This window comes from Centruroides vittatus, unplaced genomic scaffold (assembly GCF_030686945.1).
Source record: "Centruroides vittatus isolate TY-2023 unplaced genomic scaffold, ASM3068694v2 contig_1035, whole genome shotgun sequence".
Lineage (NCBI taxonomy): Eukaryota > Metazoa > Arthropoda > Arachnida > Scorpiones > Buthidae > Centruroides > Centruroides vittatus.
The window spans coordinates 4,293-29,285 of NW_027120673.1; the positions used below are offsets into that span (position 1 = coordinate 4,293).

General features: G+C 27.1%; 1 long non-coding RNA gene and 1 pseudogene across 3 annotated transcripts in view; both read left to right on the plus strand.

Moving 5' to 3' along the window:
• Window positions 1-2,214: 2,214 nt before the first annotated feature.
• The window catches only part of LOC136969143 (uncharacterized), a 45,692-nt gene continuing 22,913 nt past the window's right edge, over window positions 2,215-24,993 (plus strand). For 2 of the 3 annotated variants that reach the window (XR_010879774.1, XR_010879773.1), the window contains exons 1-4: window positions 2,215-2,322; window positions 2,821-2,871; window positions 18,688-18,726; window positions 20,569-20,837. This is a non-coding gene — a long non-coding RNA (uncharacterized lncRNA). Of the gene's footprint in view, window positions 2,323-2,820; window positions 2,872-18,687; window positions 18,727-20,053; window positions 20,246-20,568; window positions 20,838-24,993 lie in introns of all 3 variants that reach the window. The other variant, XR_010879775.1, reaches the window with a different exon arrangement.
• Window positions 17,040-17,683, plus strand: LOC136968913 (large ribosomal subunit protein uL13 pseudogene; annotated as a pseudogene).

A 24,993-nucleotide genomic window follows, 5' to 3' on the forward strand; every position in this document is an offset into this window, starting at 1 on the left:
CCTGGGGTGATCAGAAGGGAGAGATAAACACTTTTTAGGTAGACGCTAGAGAGATCGGACGGATCAAGGAGAGACTCTCGGTCTTTCGTTAGTAAAAGACGAGAGTGCGGAAGCGCTGTGTTAAAGCCAGGAATAGGGTAAGGAGACGATATAGTGGAAGTCTTCGAGATGCTTTGCAGAAGAAACGTTAAGAAAGAAATCGAGGAGAGGTGCAGAGACTGCCCGAAAATAAAAAGACTGTAAGTTAAAAGTAATTTTTCAACATTCATTTCATACAGTTAAAAATGTTTTATCAAAATAAATAAATTTGATGGTGATTGAATTGAATGAAAAAAAACAAAAAATCTATCAGTGTGACTTGTATGCTGTGCACTGAAATTGCCTAAAAGAGACGTTTCGAATGTGTGTACAGCGCTACATACCAAATACAGTCTACAACAGATGTCTTACCAAATACGTGTTTAAAGTAATGGAATTAATGTATATAATACAGTACACAGAATATAATGTTGGTGAAATTAAACTTTCTAATCGAATATAAAGTGACCAGACGTCCCGAATTAGGATAGGCAGTTCGACTTTTAATTATACTAGGAGTTTCTAATTTTTTTCATGTATCGACCCCTTTTAAGAAAAATTTTTCTCATCGGCCTCCTTATTATTATATACATTATATAATATACAATATTGTCTACTACAGTCAGAGCCGGAGCATCGCATAGACAAATGAGACAAATGTCTAGGACCCAGTTTTTAGAAGGGCCCGGTCAAACTGTCTATTTTGAAAAGATTTGTAAATAAGAATAGTTTACTTTTTTGTTGGGCAACTGTATATAATAAACAAATAAACAAAAATATATTGCTTTTTATATGGTTATTGTGAATTCTAAAATCTAAAGGAAATGTGTTCTTATGTTTCTTCTTATTGAAAGTAATTCTTCCAATAATTTAGAAATTTTTTTTTTTATAGCGATAAGAATAATATTAACTACAAGACGATGAGCCCGGCGTTGCCCGGACAAAAATTAACAACAAATGTACATTTTGCTGTTTTATACATCGAACAAAATGCTTAATATTAATTATGATGAAATAATTGATAAATTTCCTGGGTAATATTGTGATTGTATAACAACTTTTGTTAGACATTTAATAAAATAAATTTCAATTTTTTTTAAATTTGTAAACAAACTATTCAAACTTTTCTAGAAAAACTAAAATTTATTGTTGTATATTAAATATTTTTTTATTAATAAAAATTTAAGATTTGTTTTAGTTTTTCACATTATTTAGTTTTGTTTTATTTATTGTTTTATATTTTGTGTACGCTCTATTTCTTGTGGGAGAGGGAGGGGGCCTGGTAAGAAGAAAATGTCTAGGGCCCCAAAGTGGGTTAATCCTGCCCTGACTACATTATATAAAGCTAAAAAAACGGGCAGTCTCTTTCTTCCTTTCTGTCACGGTATGCCAAAAATGGCCACTAGGGACGCCCCTAGCTATTATTTAAATTAACAATATAAATTATTTTATATTTTTACAGTATAATACTCAGTATATTATTATTATTTTTATTTGTAATTTGTTGTGCCCCGATGCCTGCCTGCATCGGACCTTTCGAATTGTACGTATTCAGAAGCAACAGCTCTCATACGTAATTTTTAAAAAATCTGCCTAAATTATTTGAAAGCGAAAAATTATGTAGACTTTTTAAATATTTTTAATACATTTTTTTCATATTTGCAAAGTTTTATTGACCCCACTCAAACTTTCATCTAGAAGTCCTGAAATATACTGTCCTAATTTTAAAACTGTTTGAAAATGTTCCTCTTTTGAATGAGGTATTTTCTCGTGACGTATGAGTCACGTGATGTATTGAAAATACGTCTTGTAGAGCACGTTGTAGAGTAGCTAACAAGTTTGTACAGCCATCGATGTAACAGTACATCAAAGCTTGACGTAACAAATATAAAAATATTTATAATTACAATGCAACATTATTTTACTTATTAAAAACAAGACAAACATTTCTGAATACGCGTACTTGGCTTTCATATATCTCATATTGAAAAACATATTTTAAGTAATCTTTAAATATACATATTATTTAAACTTAAAAACATTATATTATTTATAAAATAGCAATTGTCTTTAAAAAAATAATAATTTTAAGAAAAATATCGAGTGGTACTGCCAGGGGTCGTTTTGTAATGATAATTCTATGGCGACATTACGAGGGACGAAGCGTGGGAGATAGACAGTAAATATGATGAATGAGTTGTGTTTATGTTTGGGTAATAAACAAATGATGAACTTTTATTCAGAGTAAGTTACTCTGTATTCAATGTAAAACATGTGCTCGGTTATTTTGTCTCGTGGTCAGTTCTTAATGCTATTCAATCTGAACTAACTACGAAATATTTAAAATTTGATGATGCCAAGCCATTAATATAAAACAATTTAATATTATTTGAAAAGTAATTTGTGAAGTTAAATCATAAATTAACATATCAAATCGTCAGTTTTGTTTATATATTATACAGTTGTCAAAATTAATATAGGAGCAATGGAGTGATTATGATCCATTTGAAATTTTTTACGTGGATAAATTATAACTTTATTAACAAAAATGGTTTTAATTTTAATTGATTAATAGTTTCTTTAATTTTACAATGCTTTAATAAATGTAATAGTTCTAATTTTGATAATCATTTTGTATGAAAATACTCAAAACCTGTAAAAATTTCATTTATAATTTTAAAATATTCCAAATATTGAGTTTTTACTTAATTCCATGATGACTCAGTGACATAATTTCAACAGAATTACAAGAAACTAACAGAAATGAAGATTATATTTAATGAATAACTAAAGGTACTCATTTAAAATCTAACAGATAAACATGGGAAAAAATATTTCATACTACAGAATGTTTTATAAACTGAGATTTTATAAATTTATAATCTTTCAAATTTAATGAGTTTTATTTTAATAAAACATAAACTGTTTTATAATAATTATCATTATGTGTGTCTGTGAATAACTTTGCCATTTATTGAAGGTGAAGTGTAATTTCATATAAACCTGTCAAAAGCATTAATATTTTAATTTGTAGAAAACAGGGTAGGGTAGATATGACTTTTAGATATTACTTATAAATAAATGAACGAAAAAATAAGCTCTATTGACAATCTGTAGTTTGAAATGTTCTGAACAAAGTTGAATCTGATTAATATTTCCTTAATTAAGTGTGGAATTTGTGTACATGTGTATTAAGTTTTCACTACGAAAATTTAATTTAGATTAAATTATATAAGTATATATACACATACAGTCTTTTTCTAAAAAAGTTTACTGCTGGTATGCACATATGGTGACTAAAAATAAAGTTCTGTTTTAGGAAAAAGTAACTGAGAAACATTGTTTAATAGAAAAAATAAATTTCTAATTAGTACTATGTAAATTTACACATTTGTATTGTAGTATTTATAGTATTTTTCAAATTTCTGTAGGCCTATATCTTCATCCTGTACTTTCTTTCCTATTTCATGTTTTGGATTTAGTGTCAGTTGCTAAATGTAGTTACTACACTTTTACCTTTTTCTTTGAAATTATCATCATTAGTGCTTCTCTGCACTTCATTTCTTGATAAAAACAAAGGAACAGGTAATTAGAAAATGTTTGCCCTTTCATTGAAAGATGGTCTCTGACAAAAAGGAGTCCTCACATCATTTGCTTTTTATGTCAATTCCAATCAACTTGTGGCATTCAATGTTGCTAATAGTGTCCCAGTTCATTTCATTCATTTTTATTGTGCCTCTCACCAGACTTCTCATCTGCTAGTATACTGGTGCATTCCAGCTGAAAAATAGCACTGCATATATTTTTAATTTTACTGAATTATCAATCGCTGTCAGAACATTTGAGTATAAAACAGTTTTTGTTGCTTGTTAAATGAGTAAACATAATTAAGAATATTAATATCAAATATTAGTCTTTAATTCATTTTTATCAATTGAATAATGTTTATATTATTGTAATTACTGTTTTTAATTATCCAAAAAAATTGAATAACATTTCAATGACTTATCTTAGCAATGTAAATATTCATGTAATTTATCTTAATCATTTGGCTTTACATTAAGTATTTTTAATTATTAAATAAAATTTTCATAAAAATTAATTATGATTATGTAGATTTGAAATAAATTATCAAATATATACAGGGTGTGCCAACGAAAATGAAACGGCAGAGTGTTCGTGTTCGTCCAAGCAAATCGCTCGAACAGGTCGATTTTATTCTCGAGGGGACATCTTATGCAATAAAGTTTTTGCGAATCTGAATATTAACTAAACAAACATTTTTTCCGAAATAAATGTTTGTTTAGTTAATACAAAATAAATGAGTTTTTAAAATTTTTTGTTGTCTGTTGTATTCAGAATCGCAAAAAACTTTATTGCATAAGATGTCCCCTCGAGAATAAAATCAACCTGTCCGAGCGATTTGCTTGGACGAACACGAACACTTTGCCGTTTCGTTTTCGCTGGCCCACTCTGTATAAATATATATATATAGTGTATGTTATATTTTTGTCAACTGAAATATTAATTATTTAATACATTTAATAAATAATTTTTATTTTTCATTTATTAATAGATAAAAAATACAAAGTAACTATTTATTCAGATAGCCTAGTTGTTTATTTATTTATTTTATAATATTTTTTATTTTCAGTAATTTAACAAATTACAGATATAAGAAACAGGTGATATTTTATAGAAATTTATATTCCTGTTTGTCAGTTCCTTTAATTTCATATATTTCATATTTAATAATAACAACAATATTCTCAGTGTCAGATTATATCAGAAGCAATGTATTAAAACAAACTATTGTAGAATAAGATGTTTTACAAGGTTATGGATACTTTAATTGAGAGTTTTGTGATATAATTTTAAACTTATACATTTTTTGTAAATCTCTATAACATAATTAAAATATTGAACTTAATAATTGCATTAGAAAATTTATTAATTTTTTAAAATTTATTTTTTTTATGTGAGAACTTCTTCAATGGCAAGATTCACTTTCTTGGGGTTATGGCCAAACTCACATTGGAATGGCCAGATAGCCAACTATTATCTATATATATAAAAACGAATGTATGTCTGTCTGTCTGTGTGTTTGTTCTTCATGCATTACCACATCATTTATCCGATTGCCATGAAACTTCGGGAAGTTGTTTAATACACTCCTGCGAAGGTTTCTGGCATATGTGAAGACCACCATTTTCCCCCTTTCAAAAATATATTTATATATGGATTAAGGCTTTTATGTCCAACATATGGCACTAACTTCTGATGACCTAAGTTTGCTTTTCTGCGAGGCATTATGTTTTTCTGTGAGAATGGACTAAAGCAGATCATTTTCTACCTATCTATATAAATAAAATATAATGTTTGTTCGTTCCTACCGTTGAAATTTTGACACAACGTTGCATTCGAATACGCACGTGTTTTTATATAATATATGTGTGGAAATTCCCCCTACTGGGGGGAGATGGACGGGATTAAGGCTTACTGTGAAGAACTTGGCTTCTGTTATACTATTTTACATGCGGTTTTTTGCATTTTTAATTGCGTTTTAATAGGTTACGTCAACAGAATATACACTAAAAAGGGATTTTTCGATATTTCCTTGTGGGGGAGAGGGACAGGATTAAGGCTTACTGTGAAGAATTCGGCTTCTATTATACTATTTTAGACGCGTTTTTGATTGCGTTTTAATAGGGTACGTCAAGAGAATGTACACTAAGAAGGGATTTTTGAAATTCCCCCCACGGGGGAAGTGTTATACATTTATAATAGATGCATTTTGAGCCACAACAACGGGTGGCCGGGTCAGCTAGTTGAAAATATTTGAAATTAAAAAAAAGCCATTTAATAAATTTTTTCTGGGTTTCAATTCTTTTACATTTTCTTAGTAGGCCTTTTCTTATATTTTGAATTTTTACACTTCAATAAAGGTGATAGTTTAATTATATTAGTCTATTTTAATCATTAATGTACTTCTTGAAGAGATAAGGAATCTTAAAGCTTCATTGTTTCTATCAAAATAATAAACTAAAATTATTGGTATATAATAAATCAGATAAGTAAAATAAAAGTGTCTTCCAATATTAGTGAGATTTTATAATATAATACAGTTTGCCAAGATATTTTATTCACTTTTATTCTTGACATTCTCAGACAAAGAAAAAATATTATTTTACTGTATATGAAATATTTTACAAAAAGACTAAATTACAGAAAAACCTTTTATAAAATATCTTTATTTTTTATAAAAATAAAATTTAATATTTATAAAAAAAATATGTAATTGATAAAAATTAACAAAAATCTCAATAATCTGTGAAGATATTTTTATTTTACTTATATAAAGACATGAGGGTAATTTCTGGAAAAATCACTTTTTACAGACTAATAATTTAAATTGTCCAAATTAGATCAGTATCATCATAAGTGATAGTTAAAATCTACTACTAACAAGGAGAAAGTCAGATGTGAGAGTCTCCAATTTGAATGAAACTTGATGAACATGTAGCTATTAACACATGCAGCTCTTTGTCTAAATAATAAGACCCAATTTTCAAGAATTTTCTAAAAACAGGTCTTTGAAAATTTAGTGTTTGGCTTATAAGGGTTTGAAAGTTTCATGTTTCCTTGGAATGGTGATAGTTTTATGGACAAGATGTTTGAGTGATATGATGTAGGTTTGAAACTTTGCTGTTTCAGTTATTTTTTTCAATGTGTAACATAATTATTTACTTAATATTTTACTATATCATTAGTATTATTATTACTGTTATTATTCACATTTAAAGCTTATAAAACAAATTAAAGTGGATGTGAAAAGTTGGAATGAAAAATGCATATACTGTGTCCATGAGCATATGCAGAAATTTTCCTTGGGGCAAAGTTTGGAGACAAATAATTGCATCAATAAATTTTTTTTAATTATTTAATTTTTGGTGTTTTTTTAACACACAAAACACTTCATGGTGGAAGGTAATGAAGACATCTTAATCACTTTTACAATTATGATTTTTGGAGTCTTTTATTTAATCCTAGGGGAAGACAAGACTATGATGTCATTTCCTGTTTAATGAAAACAACATCTCTTTCATGTCATTAAATAAAATTTTTATTTTTTCATATTTAGTTTTAGATATGATGGTATTGTTATATTTCAAGTGTAACAAACATGAGTGCAATGAGGAAATGGTTCAGAATGTTAACAATAGAAAAACAAAACAAAAAAATGCTGCAGCTATGCTACCACAAGACTGCTTGATCATGCTGCTTGTCTATGCTATTTTCAGACATAACAGACTTTTTTTTTTGTCCATGCACAGTAACATCCAAAGCTTATTAGTTCATGGTGACACAGTATGTGTATTTTTAATTTCAACTTTTCACATCTGCTTTAATTTATTTTTATAAGCTTTAAACATGAGTAATAATAGCAGTAATCATAATGCTAATGATAAGATAATTATGTTACACACAAAAAAAAATAAATAAATAAAACTGAAATTACAAAACAAAATACTAAAAATAAAGATTATTCTTAGTTCTAAAACAAGTAAAAACTACTTTGACTTAGTCCAACTTTGAGGAACAAATACAAGTTAAATAGACAAACTGATAATGAAAACAAAAAACTCTTAAACTTTCATTATTACCAGCTTTTTTTATTCTGTTTTTTTTCTTTACAGTTGATATATTCCAAATGCATTTTGTTTAACTTGTAAACCTCATCAGTGGATACATCAAAATATCGATCACTGCACCTCTTTTATGCCAAATAAATTTTTCCCAGCATGCATCGACATTAATCCCAGTATTTTAATTTATGATATTTGCATGTGCAATGATGCAAAAATGCTTGATTATTCGCCTTTCAATACAATTTTCTTTCTTATATGGTATTTTTACATTTCTATTATTTATATTACAGTTAAATTCGTTACAATGTTAGAACTAAGAATAATCTTTGTTTTTAGTATTTTATTAAGTATACCGATCCCATTGTTTTTCAATTATGAAATTACAAAGTTTTGAACCTAAGTTATGTCATGTTCCTCCAGCACTTGGCTTCTTGTCCATTCCATTCAGCTATTGCTGCTCTAAGGAAACATGAAATTTCCAAAGCCTTATAAATAAGCTAAACATTCAATTTTCAAAAGTCCATTTTTAGGAAACACTTGACAGTTGGGTCGTATTATTTGGACAAAGAGCTGTTTGTGTAAATGGCCATTAACCAAGTTTTGTTTGAATGGAGGATCTGAATGTCTGACTTTCTTGTTGTAAGTACAGTAGTTGTCTTCTTTAACGCTCCAAAAGTTTTTGATAACAAATCAGAAACAACTGCTTTATTGAAGTAAATATTTGACACTACAAAAAAAATCCAAACACTTCGATTTCTACATTGTAACCTCAGGGAGTAATGTTCTGTTACTTTTAAATTGTTTATAAAAAATGCTTAAGAAATTAGAACCAAGAATGTTAGAACATTTTTCAAATGTTCTTGGACTTATTCTAAAATGTTCTAAAGTTCTTCATTCTAATTTTTTTAGAGCATTTTTAGGAGCAGTTTAGAAATAACAAATCTTTAATACCTGAGATTGGACTGTAAAAGTCCAAAAATGCTTAGATGTTTTGTATTGTCAAATATTGTACTCCAATAAAGCAATTGTTTCTGAAAAGTAATTGTCTTTTACACCTTACAAAAATATAATAATTTAATTTAAAGTATACCAGTAAAAGGATACTGAAAGTTAGTAACTTATGATTAAGCTCACTGTATTTTTCTTTTGTTGACATTTCTTGAAATATGTCAACATAATTATTGTATTCAAAATGCAAAAATTAATAAAATTTTATTTGCATTACATCAAATATTTATTGATTGTAATATAATGCTGCAATTGCATTATTATTATATTACAGAATATATGAATACATGTCTGCATTTATCAGAAGATCAAAATGTCCTTTTTTTATCTTTCATTTAAAAATAAAGGTCTTGTTCTTTCTTATGTACTGCATAAAAAAACACATTCAATACTTTTGTTGACAACAGATTTGAGATTACATGTGCCAACCACATTCTAACTACCAAACAGTTTGATGATAGAAAAGAAAATGAAGTGAAAAAACATGTACTGAATCAGGGTTGCCATAAAAAATTTTTTAGAATTATTCCAAAAGTGACCAAGAATTACCCTGGATTACCATAAATTTGCAGCTGGTTTTTCTATTTACTCATTTATTAATACATTTTAAATTATTTAATAATTTTGTTTTTATAGGTGAATATTATTATTCAAAAAATAAACAAAAAAAACAGGATTAAATTTTATAGAAAAATTAATTTAACATTTATATTAATTGAATATAGTAATACTTCTCATTAAGAATTATGTTTTCAAATAATTTTCATAATAATAATCATCTGTTTGATGAGCTATTGGAAAATATTAATTAAAAAGTTTGATTACAGTTGTCAACTTTTCTGTTTTCTTGTTTTCTTAAAGAACAGAAGATTTTTGCTAATGTGTTTTTAAAAAAAATGTGAGAAAATTCTTATCTTCTGATATTTTAATTGTACTTATATCATGACATTTTTTTCCATTTTTGACAATTGTTTCATCACATGCTCAAATACAACATGAATGGTTCTTGCATAGATGAGTGATAAATGTAGGAAATAGTCTCCCATCATTTTGTGGAAAAATGTAACATTTAAGTTCATATTGTACAAAGGAGGACATTCAGGCATCCTGCCACACTCACAAAAGATAGGATATTAAACATTTTTAAAGTAAGACTGTTTTGCTGAAAGGAGGATGTCTGGTCAGTTTATTTACAATGCATGGTTCTTTTCAGGGCCATTGCAAGCAGACTTGGCAGGGTGTGCACACATATGGGTGCCATTGTCAAGGGGGATGCTAAAAGACATTTCTAATTTAGTGCCTGATTTGAATTATGAAATGACAAAAATGGAACAAAACATTATGTTGTAAAAGAAAAAATTAAACTCCAATGGTCTAAGTGTTAATGCTTACATAATACAGTGTATTTACATGGCTATATAATATTGCATGATAAACATATGCAGAATGTTCCTGATGGTGAATTTCTTTTCCAGGGAAAAATAAACTCATACAGACTATTAAATAACAATATGCCAGATGTTTATATCATTCAAACTCATTTCAAAGGGTTTTGATGGCAATCAAAAAGTAGGAATTTGTGGTATATTTGCACTACTTTGTAAAGGCTGCAAAAAGTAGGACTTGGGTGCAGGCGCAAGGTATCCTAGTGTGGCAGCATTGGTTTTTTTTCATTTAAAATGTTCATTTATCGGAAGACCAAAATGTTCTATTGTTTAGTCTTTCATTTAAAAATAAAGGTCTTGTTCTTTCTTGTTTAGTGCAACAAACAAAAAGTTATTCCTTCAAACCAAAGGAAAATTCAAGATAATTTTATTAGCTATGTTATAATAAAACCCGTAGAACTGAAATATATTATTTTTGTTTGAGGTTTTTCATACAAAATATAGAATATCTGTTTTTTAAGAAGTTTCCTCACAAATTAGATGGTGTTCACTTAATAAATTGAATTAATAGTTCATTATTATTTATTAGTACAGTCAAACCTGTTTTTATGCTGTGGATAGGGACCGCATTAAAAAATCGCACGAAACTTCACGAGTGGCTATAAAAAATAGTTTTCGCAACACAATTAAAAAAATATTTTTTTTTTATGCGGTGAATAGGGACCGCATAAAAAAAGTCTCACATAGAAAATAACTCAAAACCGTACGAAATAGAATTTATTGACAACAGATGTCAGCACTTGACTGCATCGTCTCGTCTATCGTCTGTTTTACATATTTTTGTCTAGGTGGTGTTTTGTTGACTTAAAAAATAAATTATTTCATTTTTCGCATATTCATGCAATAATATTACTATAATAAGTTTATTTAGCTATAATAAGTCAACGTGAGACATGACAAATCGCACGAGACTAGTCGCCAACTATACTGCACAAAAAAAATCGCATTAAAAAATTGCACAAAAAAAGACCGCATAAAAACAGGTTTGACTGTATTACTTCATTCTTTTACAGTGACTATGACAAATTTCTTTGAAAATGTTTATAGTTTTTAGTGCATGTATGTGTGCATGCATATAAAATGCTTTAATTTGAAGTACTAGAAAGAAAAACAAATTGTAAATGCGTTTATCTAATTTTCCATCTTTAGGCAGATGGCAAATTAGCTAAACATATTTGCATATTTGTTAAAAAGTAGCTTATTTACATGTAGCCTACCTAGTTTAGTTTTTTTATGCATTGATTGTTATTATATAAGTAAGTTTTAAATTTCTATTTAAAAGAATGAAAGCAAATGATTGTCTTGTTAAATCAGGCTACATTACCACTACTATTAATAATTAAATACTAAGTAATTTGGCACTAGAGGTAGGCATTAGGTGCCATTTCTTATTAAATTTAATATAATTAAATTAATATTTATTAATCTGGTAATTGCTTGGCTTTAATATAATTATCAGTTTTGAGATGTTTATATATTAAAAAATGATTTCTTTGGAAAATTTAAGATTGTAGCTATCAAAATTAATCAATTCAGATTTTGTATTTGCTTCTCTAGATGAAAGTTATGCTTTTCTATAAACATTAGACGAAATAATATAAATGATTTTTAAAATTAATTATTTGACTTTTAAAATGAAACTGCCCTTTTTTATTACATAGTATATAAAAAATATTTGAATAATTTTCATTGTAAGGTTGATTACAGCAGTGGTGTGCTGTCCGTGGAAGCTGTGGAAATGCCGCTTCTCTTGTATTTTCTAAAATATAAATAGATATTGTGTGATTATTTTCATAGTTTAGCATACTTTCAATTACTTAAAATTAATACAGGTACTCCTCACTTTACGACCTATCTGCTTAACGACCACTCACACTTACGACCGATCAAGTTTCGACCTGCAATTCGGGGAATCCCTTTTCTCAGCTTGAGTGTCGATCAGTGGAGAATGGTGACATGTGCACTAAGTGTACTATAATAGGCTAATAGCGTACTATGATAGTCTTTTCATGAATAAATTTGAAATTTGTTGCATAATTTGTATAATTGTACAACGATTCTATATTCCCAGCGCAAGCTCCTTGCTTATCGACCAATTCACTTAATGACGTAGTTGTCGGAACGGAACTCGGTCGTAAAGTGAGGAGTACCTGTATTTTATTATAACCACATTATGTAATTTAATACAAATTTCTATACATGTGAAAAACAATGATAACATTGCTATTGTATATTGAAATATAAATTTGTATATATATATTCCCAATGAAAGCACTGTATTGTCAAATACGGGACAGCTTCTAAAATATCTGAATCGTGTAAAGCAGCCAGATTATAGGCATTCACATTTGCGCTTTATAGAGCACCAACCTCTGGTGGTTTAGCTCGAGGATGCTACACACCAAAATATCGTATAACACTTCCAATGATTTTATCCATTAGCCATTGGTAGGGAGCTATTTGACTGAGTGAATTGTTTTCAGATTTAAAAAGTAAAGAATATTCAAAGTTATTTTTATGTATGTTTCTTTACAAAGCCATATTTAATTATAATTTTCTTTTAATTATAATTATATTGACAGATTTCAGACACAAAATGTTTAGAATTTTTATCGCTTTTAGATGTTAATAATTTTAAATATTATGAAAAACAATTTTTCCAAGTGAGTTTTATTAATTCTTTAAATTAAGTAAATTTTATGGAGAATTTTTTGATTTATCTAAATTACTTAGTTAATTGCAATATTCATGTCCAGACTACATTGGCATGTCACTTTTAGACATAAAAAATAATATAATTAATTAATGACGATCTGTACAAAGATGTATTAAAAGAATTATGTGATTTAATATTATTAATTTTTATGGTACCATCTATGAGTGCATCTGCTGAGTGCAGGTTTTCAACCATGAAGCAAATTCAGACATGTGCAAGGAACACTCAATCAGAAGAAAGATTGTTGCCACTAGCATTACTTTCAATAGAAAAAGAGCTTTTAAATACTTTGATGGAATCAACGACAAGCAATTTTTATGATATAGCAATTAATGACTTTTAGGGGAAAAAATCAACAAATAGAATTAGTTTATAAAAAATAATAAAAAGAAGTTCTTATATCTTTGTTTTGTGTCAATTATCTATTTTAGAATTAAAATAAATAAACTGTTTATTTTTGTTATTTCCAGTATTTGTTTAAAATTTTAATAGAAACATAGCTTCCCTATCATTAAATGTCAGGGTATGCCACTGGATTACAGGTGAAATTATAGCTTGTAAATATTTTATATCTTGGTAAATAAAGCATATTAGATTTAGTAATCATAATACATTAATAACAATTAATTGACTAGGTGTATCGACACATACTCCGTCAACGTTAGCCCAGGACTCTCTCTGCACGACCACAGCTGTTTATCGGTATATTCAACTTGATGTTGTTCCCTTGCCTTGTTGTCGGTGTACCTCGGCCAGCTGTAACCAATTTTTTTTTTTTTTAATTCTAACAACATTGTAGGTAACTGTAATCGGTTAACTGCATCATCCATAGCCAAATTGGCGATTGTACATATATAAATGTTTCTATACTATTTCAGCTAATGCGTTGTAGGACACATTGTGACCTCTTCCCTACCACCTTCCTTCCTTCCTTACTTTCAACCCTCCCTATCCCTCTCTCCCCCTCCTTCCATGGCTAAGTTGTTTAGACAGCCTTCTTATTTTAAATTAAATAAATAAATAACAATGAATTGAAACAAATAATTTTAAATTGCAATAACAATTTATAGTTAATTTAAATAGTTCTAAATTAATTCATTCACATTATATTAGAAAGTAATCTAAAAATATTTCAAAAATAAATTTTTGAATTGAGTTTAAATTTAGGTAAAGCATATTATCTTTGAGATGATGATGATCAAGAAAAATTAATCAAGCAACAGATATTTCTCTAAATACAGCTTTAAAGTTTTTAAAAATTGGAAATATAATTTTCAGCTTCATAATTTCAAAAGCTGTGTCAAAATTTTTAAAATTATTACTTATTATATTACTTAATAATTATTACTTATTATAATTTATGTCAACAATTTATTGATTGGTAATGCCAAAATTATCTGAAAGTAATTTTTCATAAATAATCATAAGCTTAAAAAATTAAGGAATTGAGTTTAAGAACAAATTTTATATTAATTAAGTAATTAATGCATTAAAATAAAACTTATTATTAAGTTCTTTTTTCAAATAACGTTTTTAATAAATTTGTTACAAAAAATATATGAATTAATTGTAAAGATAATTTGTATGAAAAATATACATGCAAGTTTTTTCTATTTTAAACATATGCCATTAAATGTAAGCTTTGTATGTATTTTTATTATTTTGCACCTCCTACAAAAGTGACTACATCTTAGTTATATACTTTTCTCTAACTGCACTTTGTAAAAACAACTATACCTCAAAAAAACCTTCTAATATGAAGCCATTTTATTATCTATTTGAATGCTTTTGGTCATTTTTAATGACCTTCTTCAAGAACAAAAATTGAATGCTTCCAATGTATACAATGAAATTTGTTTTGGAACGTTTTTAAATTTGAACTTTCTAGTGCACAATCTCATAAATATAAAATTACAATATATATGCTATAATAACATGTACACATACACATGTACTACAGTACATATGTACAAACATACACATAAAGTACGTTTGTACAGGTACATGTTGTTATTGTATATCAAGTAGAAGAGAATGAAGAAAATCTCAGTGGCATGGAGAGCGGGTGTATTATAAATATATTAGTAAGCAAAAGGGATGGTTTAAAGAAATAAGCATAATTGTGGCCTTGTTATGTTTTCAGTTATGTTACTTTATTTATGCATTTATTATGTTTGTATCTACTTTATGTGTATGTTTGTACATGTTATTATCATATAGATATTGTAATTTTATATTTACGAGATTGTGCACTAGAAAGTTCAAATTTAAAAACATTCCAAAATAAATTTCATTGTATACAAATTGGAAGCATTCGATTTTTGTTCGTGAAGAAGATCATTAAAAATGACCAAAATTGTTTGAATAGATAATAAAATGGCTGCATATTAAAAGGTTTTTTTCGAGGTTTAGTTGTTTTAGATATATTTTAGTTAAACAGTAAAATGATTTTCTTTCAGCTTGATTTGTAAATTCTGAAATTATGAATAAATTAAATGAAAATTTTAAATTTTTTGAATTATTATTAACTTGTTATAATATAAAAATTATATTAAAAGTATGTTTAAAATTTTAAGAATATTTTAAAATTTAATTAAATGTAAGTTCTTATTTATATTTTACTGATCAAGTAGATAACAACAAATTATAATAATGTTTTCTGTTTGAATTTAGACTATTTTTATCATTTAAATGTCACTTCATATTAGTAATTAACCAACAATTAACAAAACTGTGATTCATATAGTAATCATAATTGTAGTCATTTTAAATTTTATATATTTTATTAAAATTGTAAAATTATTACTTTCAAATACATTTATCAGAAATTATTTTGAAATTTTTTCCAAATTAATATATTATATATAACAAACACCTTTTTATGTTTCCAGCACTTCATAGTTCTAATGAAAGTTTTCAGCTTGATTTATAGGCTTTGTTCAGGTTAGAAGCCATTCCAATTAGAAGGAACTGTGTTCCAAAATGGAACAATTTAAAGTTTATTTGAGGTTATTTAAATTTATTATGTTGTATTTTGAGATTTATAAATTTAAATAAAAATTATTCATTGAAATGTAAAAGAACGTATAATAAATATTAAGCATAGGGAGGCAATTATTAAAAAATTATTGATTTAAGTACATTCAGATAAAAACGCTTGCCAAGCTCAGGGAAATTTGATATTGCACCTTTGACATTGAGAAAATTTTTAAAAAAGACTGAAGAATTTTAAAAAATCTAGTAATGAGTTGCATAACTTTATATTGCACAACCATAAATAAATTAATATTTGTTGATGATGAACAAAAGAGAAATGTTTACTGGACTGTAAAACAAACATACTACACCTTTTAAGTATCCAGTAGGAAGTTTTTATTAGATTAAAAACGTTTTCGGCTGCGTTAATCAGCCTTCGTCAGTTAACGAATATCAAAAACGAACAAAATTCGAAATTACAAAAAAACGGTGTTCGAAATTTACAAAAAACCGTGCTTGCGCATTGACGGGTTTAAGCCCTGTTTTCCATATCAAAACGTGATGCTATTCGACAAGACACTTCCAGGCCGATGATAGGCCGTCTGCATCCCGGTGAAAGAGTAGATAAGTGCGCCTTATGTATTTCCATTTTTTCCAAGTATTTGATAGCCTGCCTGATATAACAGTGCATTGGGATAAGGCCTCCATTGTCAGAGCCACTCGATCCAGGCAGGCTATCAAATACTTGGAAAAAATGGAAATACATAAGGCGCACTTATCTACTCTTTGCATCAACCACCCGGATGCAGACGGCCTATCATTGGCCTGGAAGTCTCTTGTCGAATAGCATCACGTTTTGATATGGAAAACGGGGCTTAAACCCGTCAACGTGCAAGCGCGGTTTTTTGTAAATTTCGAACGCCGTTTTTTTGTAATTTCGAATTTTGTTCGTTTTTGATATTCGTTAACTGACGAAGGCTGATTAACACAGCCGAAAACGTTTTTAATCTAATAAAAACTTCCTACTGGATACTTAAAAGGTGTAGTACGTTTGATGATGAACATTGAAACGAAACTTGACCAGTAAAAACATGAGAATATACTATATATTACTAGTTTGCATATCATTAGCACATATTGTTTTAGAATCTAGTGTACTGCCTGACACGTTAGGGTTATGACTGGCTTTACTCATAAGCCAATTATTATCGATGGTCACGGCCATTTACTAGGCCGACTTGCTGATATTGTTGCTAAAACTTTATTAATTGGACAGCGTGTGGTGGTGGTGAGATGCAAAGGAATAAACATCTCTGGAAGTTTCTTCCATAACAAATTAAAATATTTGTCATTTCTGAGGAAAAGATGCAATGTGAATCCTGCCAGACGACCTTTCCACTTCTGGGCTCCCAGTAAAATATTCTGGCGCACGGTACGCGGAATGCTTCCTCACAAGACCAAGAGAGGAGACACCACTCTCGAAAGACTGAAAGTTTTCGAAGGGATCCCTCTTCCGTACGACAAGAAGCGCATGGTCATACCTTCGGCCCTCCAGGTGCTGAGGCTCAATCCTTGCAGAAAGTATTGCACATTGAGTCGTCTATCGCACGAGGTCGGTTAGAAGTATCAGAATGTAATCGCCAGGCTGGAGATGAAGAGAAAAGCGAAATCCGCTATATATTACTCTAAGAAAAAGCACAACACGAAATTACTCCAGCAAGCTAAAGAGAAAGTGGCCAAGAGGATTGGACCTTACAAACAAATAGTGAAAAGTTATGGTTACACTGTTTGAAAGAAACACAGATGTATAAAGTGACAATAAAAAGTCTTTGATTATTGAAGATGTTGGACTTAGCAGGTTTGAAAACCTGCCTGCAGCTTCGTAGGAAAAATTATATGTGGCATACTGAAAACTTACAAAGTTCACTTAGTACTTGCATCCAGAAAAGGTTGTTCGTCATTGATGTAGAGAATACATATATATTGTAAATTAGATGAGTAAAATTTTAATATACACAATAAAATTTTACTTGGAACTCTACAGAAAAATGAAAAATCTAAATTTAAACCGATTGCTTAATTTAAGTATTAGAGGGGATGAAGAACAAGCATAAACATTTTTAATTAATCAGCTATCTTCAAGTGTCATAAAAAAATTTGAACAACACTTTTTTAAGAATATGAAACATTGACAGAAATGTATCAAAGATGATAAATTAAAAATTATTAAATAAATATCATGTTATAGAAACATAATACAGAAAAGCTATATACTTTTTCTCTCCTCCTAGTGCTTCAATTAAGCAGTTGGTGTATATTTTATTATTTGAAGCATTGATTTTTTAAAAATTTTTTTAATTTAAATATTTTCTATTGAATTCAAACTTCTGAAAAAACACAAACTCAGGCAGATTTTTATTAAGCATTAGTGGATAGTTTAAATTTTCTACCAGGAACCAATAAAAAATATGATTTTTTACATAAATTTTTTATTCATTAAAAGAATTAAAAACTTTAGTAGCAAAATAAAAAATAGAGTTTTTAAAATAAATAATTCAACAAACATTATTGCTACGAAGAGTAATTAGTATGTTGTTAAATCAAGAATAATTAGTATGTTGATGAAAATACACTTAAATATATAAGAAGCCAGAAAAAAAATCCTACAATAGGTGAAAGATTTCAGCTGTTGAGATATTTTTTCTGGCTTCTTAAATATTTGAGTGTATTTTGATGCTTACTATACCACAGAGAGCTGTCTTATTGAATGATTCTTATAGTTATTTCTCATTGAACAATTTTTTGATTTTTTAAGCTAAAGAAATGATTAGAAGAGTTTGATCAAGACTATCAGGTAATCAATTTCTTGCTTCATTTTAACAGTAAAAATATCTGTTTATCATAAAATGTCTATTTTCATCTAAATTATCTTATTTTATCAAATAATTTCTTTGAGTTATAAACAGTTGTCTTCTCAAACTTACTGGGGTGAGTAAATAATCACAAACAAAACCTTTTTAACCAATAATTGAACTTTAACGTAGTTTCTGAACATTTTCAGCCTCTACCAAGGCCTGCCTCAGGTGTTAAAATAAAATAACTTGCAAAAATTGGAGCATTAGAATGATGATGCTCGACTTTAAACTTTGAATGTACCACATGATTTGATATATTCAAAGTTTAAAGTCGAGCATTATCATTTTAACATTCCAATTTTTGCAAGTATTTTATTTTACACCTGAGGCAGGCCTTCATGAAGACTGAAAATGTTCGGAAACTACATTAAAGTTCAATTACTGGTTAAAAAGGTTTTGTTTGTGATTATTTACAATTTCTTTGAATTGTAATTTTCATAAACATTAGAAATTCTCTAAGGCTATGTGCCAGTGTAAGGATCAGCAGTTGAGAAAAACTGCTAAAGACCATTTATGAGATGGACTGATAAAATTCTAGCTTCTAACATAAACATTTTTCTGATGACGATTCAGATTGTTTCAACTTTTGCATTTTTAAAGAAGGATAACAAAGTAATAAACATTTTATGAATAACTACAGAATTTGTTCTTAACCTGAAATAGATTATTAATTTGAATGATTAATTATAATTTTAAAAATATTTTAAGAAATTCTAAGTTTTAATTTTAATTGGTAAAATATCTATATATATATAACATAGATAATTTACATTAGGATAATCAGAATCACATTTAATATTATTGACATGTTTTTATTGAAGATATTATGAATTATCTTTCTATTATTAAAATTGAAATTTCTTGTTTAACTTTAAAAATGTAAAGCTAAAATGCATACTGTTTGTAAAATATTGAAAATGCACAATTTTTTCAGCATACATACATACATACATACATATATATATATATATATATATATATATATATATATATATTATAAAAAAATTTAGTTTGAAAATTTTAATTTTTGTTTAACATAAAGAGCATCATAAACAGATTCTTTATCTAACAGAATTCTTTATTTTCCTTTAAGATCTTATACAGATTAATATATGCTTAAATATTTGTGAATTTTTATTTGTATGATCAGTATTAGTTTCTATAATTGAACTTTAAAATTGTAAAAATCTTGATTTAATAAATTTAATTAAATGAAATTATATCATAACTAATTTTCTTTTCTTTTCATTTTTTGTTTCTTTGCAGAATAATTCCTGAATATTGAATGCTTAACCAGAAAAATCTCAGTTTAATATTTTATTTTCTAATTATTGAAATTATAATTAAAATATATTAGATATATATGAAATCATTTTTCAGAAATATTGATTTGGAATGTAAATTATAATTTACAATTTCAATAAATCATAATTACTTTTATTGAAATTGATAAAGAAAGTAATCAATAACTTTATTAAAGCTTAATATAATTGCATTGAAATTTAGTATAAAATATGTTGAATATTTGTTATTTGAAATGTATAATAAATTTGTGTGTTTAGCATTTTATTCTTTTGGTATTTGAAATATTTAAGTGGAATTAAAAATTATTCTAATTTTTAAAATATACATATAATTTAAAAAATAGTATTATTTATATGCTAATGCATATTGCTTAAATTTATATTTTATAATGTAATAATAGCCCACATTTTAATTCTGACATAAGACTATTATTTGATTCAAGCAATTACTAATTGATAAAATTTCTTATTACACAGAAAAGGAAAAAATCTTCCCTCGAATACAATATAGACGAAGAGGAAAAAGCCTGAATCCAAATTCCATTAACAAAGATTCTACAGTTCGTTCATTTTGTCCATATTGTCAAAGGATATTTTTTAGTCCAGGAAATTTGAAAAGACATATTGAAATTCACATTCTTGATCGGAAAAATTATAAATGCCATATTTGCCATAAGAGATTTTCTTGGAAGAACACGCTTAATACCCATCTCAGGCGAGATCATAGCATTTTTGTATAAATTCAAGTAATTCATCTCTAATTAGTTATGAAATATGTAATTTATTTTTATTTAATCTAAATTTAAAATTATCATTTTCATAAATATTTATTTTTAAAAAACTAGAGTAAAGCATTTATAAGCATATTTAATAAATAAAAATATTCATTCTAATATAATACTTCCAATGCTAAAATTTGTTAAAACTTTACATATAAATAGGGAAAAAATTTTCTGGAATTTTAATACATTTTAGTTTCTTTTTTAAAATTAAATTTCGCTTTATTTTATCACAAAAATTTTATTGGAATTTAATTAAAAATGATTTCACTTTTTTAAAAAATTGTTATTTAGAATTTATTATTATTATAAATATGTATATATAATATAGTAATTATTTTATAAATCCATAAAAATATTCTAAAAATAATCAAAATGTACATTTACAGGGTATTAAGAATCAATAAAACTTTTTCAAATAAATGTATAGTTTAATACACATTATACATTAGTTATATATGTAATGATTTGTAACAACACTTATACAGTAAATTAAATTGAAGATTATTTCTAATAGGAGTATACTAATAAGCAGCAAAACTATAACAACTTATATTGAATTTTATAAAATTAAATTTATGAAAGTTTAATACAAACAAAAAATTTAATTTGCTTTAATAGTAACTAAATATAAAAAATATATTTCAAAAATATATTTTTTATATTTTTGAAATATATTTCAAAAATATATTTTAAAAAATATATTAGAAATATCTTCAATTTATTGTAGAAAATATAAACATTTTCTTATTAAGTGTGAGTTAAGATTTTATATTGAATATTTTTTTATAAATAAATATATAATATTTTGTTTATTATTGTTAAGTAAATTGAAAACTTAGATAGAAATATCAAATTACAATTTTACATAAATAAAGAAACAATCTTTATATTGATTAGACATTTGCTTGGAAGTAACGTAAGACAAAAATGAAATAAAATTTTATTATTGCTTTATATTTTTTGATTGATACTGATGTTAGATTCTATTAAATTTGAAAATTTTCACATTAAAATATTTTTTCGTGGAATCTTTATCTGTGTTACATTTTTTAAATTTAAAATACACATACTAAAACTTATATTGAATTTTTAACTGCTGCAATAACAATTTTTTTTAACTTTTAAATTTTGAAGAAATATATTTGACTGTTATAATAACTAAAATCATTCATTTGTAATTTTAAATTTTGCAATACATCAGATAAATATAAAATTTGCTTAAGAATTAACAATTTAATAAATATTTTTAAAGTTAATATTGCAATAATTATGTTATAAATATTTGTTTATATTAATAAGATCATTCTGATAAATACTGTAAAATATATCTTATTGTTGATAATATAATAATAGAAATAAAATAAACTACTGCCAACAAATTTTGTAACATTTTATCTAAAAATAATTCCTTGTTTATCTAATTGCTTATATAAGAATAACAAGTTTAGTGACAAAGATCTTGTTATATTATTATTATTTAACAGATTTGATAAACAAAACTTTCAGTCTGTTGATTAGATCATCATGAGTTGCAATATTCAAGAATCATATTAGTTTTATTTTATGTATTATATTATTGTTGTTTAAATTTTTTGTACTTTATTTCATAAAATTTTGTAAATTAAATCTGAGAATTAAACTTAATATATAATATGTATTGCATTTTAAAAGACTAAAATGTAAATTTATAATTGGAATGTATATTTCATCCTTGAGTTCTGATCCCATATTATATTGTAACATCTCAAATGCTATTCAAGTATGTATGGAAATATCAAGAAATGTTGTACTTTAATCTAAAAAATGAAAATTGAAAGTTTTATTTAACATAGGAAATATACAGTCTGTTTCAAAATTATAAACCCACCTAACTTTTTTCAATAACCAAAACATTAAACAATAGTAATGTATTTATTACATTAGTATGTTGTTTACAACATATAAATTTAAACATTTTCTGAAATTTTTAGAGCTATCTGACAATTACAAAAAAAATTATCACAGATTTTTATTTTTGATTGTTTCAAAAGTATAAACACAGGTGCATAAAAAAATGATTTGTGATGTTTGAATATTTTGTAGGTCCACCATTTGATTTAATTAATTCAAATACTCTGTCAGGCATATATTTTATTAGTTTTTTAAGTTGTTTTTGTTTAATATTTTTCCAACAATCCATGATAGCTAATTTACAAGCGCATGGTGCATTTACAGTAATCAATCAATCAATAGTTTATTAATGCATAGTACATTGTACAGTACATGCTTGGTATCACATAAAGCATAACCAAGATACAAAATAGTTAAGGTATGACAATAAACTAGAGTGGATTTTATGTCAAGATAATACATAAATCAGGTAATTGTGGCCAGTAATACATAAGATAGATAAAATACTTAAGATACATGAAAGATACATAAAACATGAAATGAACTACTAATAATAAAACACTATACAAAGTAGTGATAAAAAAAATATATACGTAAAATTTGTAGGACTTGATTGCACTGATTACTAGTATAAATATTACAGCAAAGGTACACAAATTAGATTATATTAAGAAGTTAAGCATGAAATAGGTAAAATACAAAAGATACATAGAACACAAAATGAGTTGATGATAATACACTATGCAAGATAGTAGAAATGATATAAAAGTTAATATATACAATGATTGTACAGGACGATTAATGCGTTGTAAGTCCAAGGGGAGAAAGGTTATTGGGAATAGGTTGTCACAGGAGACAGTTTACAGAATTTTTTAGCCATCCTGGAGAAGGCAAAGTATATCTCTTCATTGCTGAAAAGATCTGAAGGACAACAAGGCCACAAAATCCCATGGTCATTTAAGAAAAGTTTTATCTCCAGATGTTCCACTTTGAGGATAATGCAATCAAAGATGTAGTGTGTGCTGCTGTCCTCCACCTGGCAGACAGGACAGAGACGAGAAGGATGATTGGTGAAACATGAAAGATAAGTGCCAAATTTGCCATGACCTGTGAGGAATTGTGTTGTGAAGTAGTTAGGGGTGAACCAGTCAAGTTTGAAAAAGTCATTAAGGTTTGGAATAAAACTGTGCGTGATGCATTGCATTTACAGTATTATATTGTCTGTTTTGGCTATAAACAATATGACTCATAATGCCCCAAACATTCTCTATTGGGTTGAAATCAGGGCTCCATGATGGCCAATCAATTACATTAAGTTTTTTTTTTTAGCAAAGCAATTTTTCATTGACTTTGATGCATGAATGACAGCATTATCCTGTTGGAATTGCTAGTTTTCTCACCCATTAAATGATTCAAAAGTTATTAAATTTTGATACCACAGTTCTTGATACTTTTCTGAGTTCATTCTACCTTTTATAAATACAATGTCTGTTTTACCCTCCATCTAAATCCTGCCCACACCATCAAAGAGTCCTCACCTTGCTGTCTGCTCATTCTGACTTTTCATCCTTCCTCAAATCATGCCAGTAGTGACTATAACTGTCAGGTCCATCCAAATTCCATTTTTTTTTTTTTCCATCTGAAAAGACTATTTGTTTCCACTCCTCTTTCCATGTCATCTTGTCTTTGGCCCACTTTAATCTAACTGTTTTGTGCAATTGTGTTAATTTTGATTTGGCAACCATTTTTGTAAATTTAGCATTTTTATGATTATGCATACATCTCCATATAGTTGCCGGTGAAACTGCAATTGGCAATGTTGACTGTCAGTAGCTGAAAAACCTTTCTTTCGTTTCTAGTTGTAAGGAGTTTAGGCCTTCTATGTTGCTTATTTCTGACATGATTTTCACCCTGAGTTAAACATTTCTCACAGCACATGTAGGTCAATTTATAGCTGCCAAAATTTGTCTTAGAGATTGTCCTGATCCTTTTAGTTGGTAAATTTCACATATTTCCAACTCTGTTAGTGTTTTTCCATGAGGCATTGTTTTAAATCACAAAAAACTGTTTAAAATCGGCACCACTTTTTAATGAGTGATACTCACTCTGGTGACAACTAATTAAACCAATAATCAATAGAAAAATTATACTAATTTTATGCACCTGTGTTTATACTTTCAAAACACTCAAAAATTGAAAATCTGTGATAAGTTTTTTTTTTTGTAATTGT